The sequence below is a fragment of the Arctopsyche grandis genome, chromosome 6 (genome assembly GCF_051622035.1).
Source record: "Arctopsyche grandis isolate Sample6627 chromosome 6, ASM5162203v2, whole genome shotgun sequence".
Taxonomy (NCBI): domain Eukaryota; kingdom Metazoa; phylum Arthropoda; class Insecta; order Trichoptera; family Hydropsychidae; genus Arctopsyche; species Arctopsyche grandis.
The window spans coordinates 33,560,128-33,566,861 of record NC_135360.1 but is presented as its reverse complement, the minus strand read 5'-3'; the positions used below and the strand labels follow the sequence as shown (position 1 = coordinate 33,566,861).

Here is a 6,734-nt window from a genome sequence, read left to right as displayed (position 1 = left end):
AATAAAATTGAAAATAAGTATATACCACAAGCCAAAAATCTACAAATCTGCTTATTATAATAAAATTCACAAATCCACTCATTATTAATTTTGAAGGCTATTGATAATAAGCACTGCCAAAATGAGCTCGGACAAATGTTTTTCTTGGACGAGATAATATCTGGAAAAAGATTAAAAAAAAAAATAAAGTTCGATTTCCATTAGATAGTATGTTTGTAGGTATATAAAATAGTAAAAACTGTAGATTTTCATTTAAGAAAAACAGATTTTTCGTATCAAAAATAGGTGGTTGCCTTTATTTTTAACACCCAGAGGTTACCAGGCTCAATCCCGTGCTAATCTTTAATGCTGCTGGTTAGACTTGTATATTTGTGACTCTAAGTCGATCGTTTTCTATCAGAGTTTGCCAATTTATCGGGTTTCATTGTTGAAAAGGTTCCTCCATCAAATTGGCAAAAAGTATCCCAAACATCTTAATCTAAATCCATAGATGTCTCTATGCATTAATTCATTAGTTAATTTATTGTTAATTTCGTGTTCTTCAGCTTTTTGAAATACAGCGATTTGTGTTATAAAAATGCTGCAATGTTTGTAATTAATTGTCTAAGAAGGCGCATTGAGTTTACCTATTAGGCCTTCCTGATATATATCTACATACAATGTAAAATAAAATAAAATATCAATAAGAAAAACAGATATCAATGTATGTATAGTAGGGTTCCGCGACAACTGGCTCACGGACCTTTTACTTAACGGCGTTACGCGGACGAAATTTCACTCACGTGACAACTGGCTCATTTTGACTAATCTGCGGATTTTCAAAAGAATTTATTCAGTTTGTAGTGCCGGTAGTTCTAAAGGCTGATTTTCGGTCAAATACTGATACTTTCGGTAATGCCCTTGAGCCAGTTGTCGCGTGAGTGAAATTTCGTGCGCGTAACGCCGTTTAGTGAAAGGTCCGTGAGCCAGTTGTCGTGACACCGCATAGTAGAAGGTAGTCGAATTTCCCGGTAAAAAGTGATATTACATATTCATATCTTGTATATGTATGTTTCAGTGATTTTATACTAGCTGTGAAAGTATACTCCCACTTGCGTTTTAGGGAATTCATATTCCGAATACTTAATATTAACTTCTAATACTTCTATTAATGTTATGTCTTCTTCTTTTACCTATGATAAAATTTTTTAGACATCTTCTGCAGTATATAAATGTTTAATTACAGTTTGTCCAAATACAGCTTTATATGGAGAAAGTTTGAATCCTGAATGAAATTTCATATTTTATTTCATAAATGCACAGTCATCAGTTCTTTCTTTCAATTGGTGCTGTTATTATCTGAGTAGCATCCAAGTTAACAGCATGTTTTCAATGTCCTGATTTGTATGATATTCTTTCACCGACTGAGTTGGCGAAAGAATGCTTCTACTATTAAAAGTATAATTTAACTGGAGAATATAAATTCACTGTGAAATATAAACTGAGACTAACTGCATAGAGGACAAAAAAAAAATCACCTTTTTATTATATATATGTAGTAGGTCCTAATATATATAATATATATGTACTAGTACTTCTACTACCTCCTGCTAAGGAGAAGGTAGTCGAATTACACGGCGTTACTTAGGCGAGTTGAATTTATAAAAAATATAGTAAACAAAATAACTTTTTTCAGAAAATTTCGTTAGAATATCATGAATACGAAATTCAGTGGTCCTAAGCAGGGCTGTGGAATTGGAGTCGGAGTCGTGTAGTTGGAGCATTTCAAGCGGAGTCGGAGACAGAGTCGCAAAAAAATCCACCGCCTCCGACTCCTTTTTACTATTTTTTTTAATTAATAGTATTTAGGTATGTCTCATCTATAGTTTCCAATTTTATTGGAGTATATCCAGTAATAAATTAAAATTCAATCATTTCTTTATAGAAATCATGAATTTAAATGACATAAATAATAAAATCGTTAAATTGCAGGTATTTCCATGAGCTATGGCGAAAAACTGACTGTTTTCTCTCATCATCAATTTTATTAGTAGTCATAGTATTATATTATTATAATGTTAATGTACAGCATAATAGGAAAAAGAGCTCAAAAACCTATTTGCAATTATTATAAACGCTCATTATACATCTAATACATAATATTAATTAAAGACTCTAAAGTCGACGACCTAAAGCAGATTGTGTTTAGGTAATCTGTTTTTATATCAGAAGGGTATAGACATTTTGTTGTAATCACCGAGACTCTTCACAAATGTGTTAGTATGGTTATTAGTGATTCTGTCAACGAATCTACTGGTTAGTTTGTTAGTAATGTATGTAACAAAAGGAATATTATTTATAGCATGCATTTTTTTCAAGTTAGTATATATGGTTGTATTATAAATTTTATTTTGTATTATTTGGAGCGTGGAAAGGTATGTATTCGAGGCGTTATTCCATACAGGTGAAGCATACATACATAGGTTAATAATGAAAGGTCACTTTATAAATACTACAATTAATATGAAAAAAATATTTTACCAACTCTAACACTATTCTATGTATACTTGTAGTACATGCAACAACTGAAAGTAATAATCTTATAAAAAAAATCAGTATTATGAAATAAATTTTATTTTAATTAAACTTGATTATTTTATCAATTTATTATTAATAGAACACACAAATGCACAAATTTTGTATTAAACAATACGCTAAATAATCAATTCAAAACCATACCAGCTAATGGCAAGGACGCCATTCGTCCTTGCCACATTTAAACCACATGCGGTCTACACCACGTAATTCTAGCCGAAACAGAATCACCCACATAATACGAAAAGAGAAGGTGGGGGGGAGGGGGAGTTAAAAATATATATATATATAGCCACCTCTCACCCGGTTTCGCTATAAAGTAGCAAAGCGCGTGTGAAAAACGTTTAGTCGCGACTGGTCGGCGCGCAGCTCTAACCGTGCAGTTAAATTTAACCGCGAAGTTAACAGGACACACAAACCGGTGGCATTCTTACGAAAGTGTGAACTTGTGACTTGAATTTTTTTGTGCAGTGCAGTGTCGTGCATAGTTATAAGGTAAGGATCATACAAAAAAGTATTCGCACAAATATACATATGATACACACACACACACATGTGTTTGACAATTGCAATTTTACGTATTATTGTTGCATTTTGTGATGTTTTGTAAGTCATGAATCTATTCTGAAGATGTCTGGCGTAGGATAAAATGTGTGTTTAGAAATAGCGAGTTCGACAAAAGTATTGTATTATACATAGTAATAATTGTTGGGTGAAAGGGAAATCATATTGATCGTTATCGCGACGGCTTTGAGATCATCTGCTCCCACGTTTATTGTTTTTATTTTTAATTAAATTTAATTGCTCTCGATGTATCTACATAGGTATGGATATACTATATATACACTGTTACTTTCATTTAATTGAATTATATTAATTTAAAAATAATTCAAACAAACTTGAACGCTTATTTTTTTGTTTACAATTCATTTCATACATCAATATAGTACTCTAACAATATACAAAACGTTCTTTTTATTAGATTGGTTTCAACTTTCATTTAAAATTGATTCAAATTTCATTATATTTTGTACTCATTTTTAAATTATATATGTATATGGTTGTTAAGGCGATCGGCGAAGTTGAAAAAATGACAATCCGTCAAAGATGATTTTCTAAACTTCAAATGCCGATTATTCTCACATTATTGTAATGAAATTGGTTTAAACATTAAGCCAAAGATATTCGCATTTAAAAACAGCCTAATGAGGATTATTAATTGAGGACCATTTGGTTTATTTCTTTTTTTTAATGTTGACTCTCTTCGATGAAAAGTCGTTAAAATTTAAATACCAATAATTTATTTTAATTTTCGTATTTTTTTATTGTCATCTTCGATCCACCCCTTTCACTTTAAAACTGTTTGACTGCTATTTAAATTCACTATCTGCATTTTAAATTGACATTTATTGTATATCTCAGAAGGTCAAATTTCATCGGTCGTTCGTCTTGCAGTTTGAAATTGATCCTCAGATACGCGTACGAATTTGCAATATTAAATTTAATTCTAGAATCTTTTCATACGTGTTTCATTGAACTTGAATGGCATATAAAATATAAACACTTTCATATTTAAAGTGTAAAAAAATAAATAAAACATTTTACTCGGGATTTTGCACGCCGTTTCATCGCTTCTGCCGGTCATCAGGTCACGGCAATACCTCAATTTTTCACTGTTATTATTATATTATATTATGAGAATAATAGTGCGCAAGAGATGCGGTCTGTGGATTGCCATTTTCGTTTTATAAGAGCCACTATTCAAAAATGCGAATTTATCGCCCACTGGCGGATAGGCCATCTTTACACAAATTCACATGAGAAAATTCCCCATTTCGATCGTAAAATGAAACTTGAGTAATGAACGAACACATCATAGAATATATACACAAATTTATCAATTTGAACGATCTCGTATACAATTTTTCATACGCAGTATTCATTTCTGCAACGATTTTTTGCTGCAGGGATTCTCAACTCGAGAAGTACATATGTATTTTGTGTTGACAGGGGCTTTCAATGTAAAATATTGCATTTTATTTTACATAGATATATACCAGGAATGCTTAACAGGTAGACTCCAATGCGCCTTCCTAAACAATTAATTACAAACATTGCAGATTTTGATTAAATAAATCGCTGTATTTCGAAAGGCTGAAGAACACAAAATAAACTATTAATTAATTAATTAATCAATCCATAGAGATATCTATGGATTTAGACTTGTCCATAATTTTTTTCATATTGTACATATGTACATATATCAAATTCAGATATTTGTGACATACATTCATAATATATATATATATATATATATATATATATATATATATATATATATATATATATATATATATATATATATATATATATATATATATATATATATATATGTATGTATATATTTTTATTTTTATTTTACATAGATATATAACAGGGAGGCCTAACAGGTAGACTCCAATGCGCCTTCCTAAACAATTAATTACAAACATTGCAGCATTTTTATTAAATAAATCGATGTATTTCGAATGACTGAAGAACACAAAATAAACTATTAATTAATTAATTAATCAATCCATATCTATGGATTTAGACTTGTACATAATTTGTAATATTTGTGACATAGCGGGTAGGATGATTTTTTCCAATTTGATGTACGAACCGTCTCAACAATCCAATCAGATAAATTGGCAAACTCTGATAAGAAACGATCGACTTGGAGTCACAAATATCCAAATCTAACCACCAGTATTAAAAATTAACACGGGATCCAACCCAGTAATCTCTCGGTGCTAAAAATAAACGCAACTACCAAGCCATACTGCTGGCTATAAATTTCAAATGTACGCACGGAAAAATAGAAAAAAATTTAATTCCCTTTTCGTACTTCGTTTTGTTTGTTTATTAAAATCAGCTTACTTGGCGAACACTGATGTACTTTTGTCTAAGTAAGTTCTACTTCTGTAATGTGTAAATACACAGTTGATTTTTCTAATATTATAGATTGAACACTTAAGTAATTAACCATTTGAATTGAAATAGTTCATTACTACCAATTAACTTAATGTAGTATTAACCCTCCCTCACCAAAGTGGGGTATGCAAGTGCCCCATTTTTACGTTTTACGTAATAACTATGTGGTTTTTAAAGCTATACACTCTATATTTCTTGTATTTCTAGAATGAACTACAAGAAATTTATTTTAACAGATTTTGTATGATTTAGAAAAGGGGTAAAAAAATACATTTATACTCTTCTACGTTCCAAAGTATGATTTAAAGGCGGTAGCGAAAAGTCATGTTTTTGACTGTTCGCTTGCATATTCTTGTTGATCAATGAATCAATGCGAGAGAAAGAGACAGCTATATTTTCGTAAGCTATTGTTTTCGTCGCTTTTGGCGCGTGGCTATTGAGTCATGCAGTCGCCTATTGGCTTTACCTATGAGCGTTTGCGTGCTGATGCTTGTCGTTATTTTTTAATACAAAAATAGTCAAAAACATGCTATAGGATTAAAACTTTTTTATGTTGATGTATAAAATGATTAATAAGATATATATTGAACCCATTTGTATTGAGAAAAGCTGTATTTTGATTAAAAACTACTGGGGTCTTACTCGACACCGGTTCGTTCAAACTCGGGAAACTTCAAAGGTTAATTAGTAGTGAACAGAAGCACCATCGAGGGTACAAAAGACACTCCGCAATGTCTCAAGATTTTTATTTTTAACTTAAATCCAACTGCAGAGATGAGAAAAATTTGCAGAATTGATCTCCCAAGACGCGCAAGAACCAAAAAAAGTTCTAAACCACTACTTAATGGAGCGAACAACTTTCAATGAGCAATTTTTTGCAGAGATAAAATTTCGGTACACTACGGTCTCACCTGTCGATCATCAATCACTATGATTCACCAAAGCGTTATATTGATTTGCACGTTTCGAAAGTTATCATATTATATACGGATCTGTATACAAATATGTTTGTAGAGTCATTGAACGTGACCGTTTGTGAACTTGCCGAATTTTTTTCTTCATTATAATAATATGAGAACAGACAATGAAGTATTTATAATGATTCATCTTCCCTTTCAGTATTGTATATTATACATTTGACACAGTTTAATTACATGCACTCAACTCTCTACTTAATTGTGCGTTCG

The 6,734-nt window shown here is 31.1% G+C and overlaps 1 protein-coding gene across 1 annotated transcript in view; it reads left to right on the top strand.

The window, feature by feature from the left end:
* Positions 1-2,920: 2,920 nt before the first annotated feature.
* Positions 2,921-6,734, top strand: part of LOC143912838 (peroxidase-like) — a 52,342-nt gene continuing 48,528 nt past the window's right edge. Inside the window, exon 1 of the mRNA XM_077432267.1 lies at positions 2,921-3,069. The gene's annotated coding sequence lies outside the window, so the exon portion shown is untranslated. The remainder of the gene's footprint in view (positions 3,070-6,734) is intronic.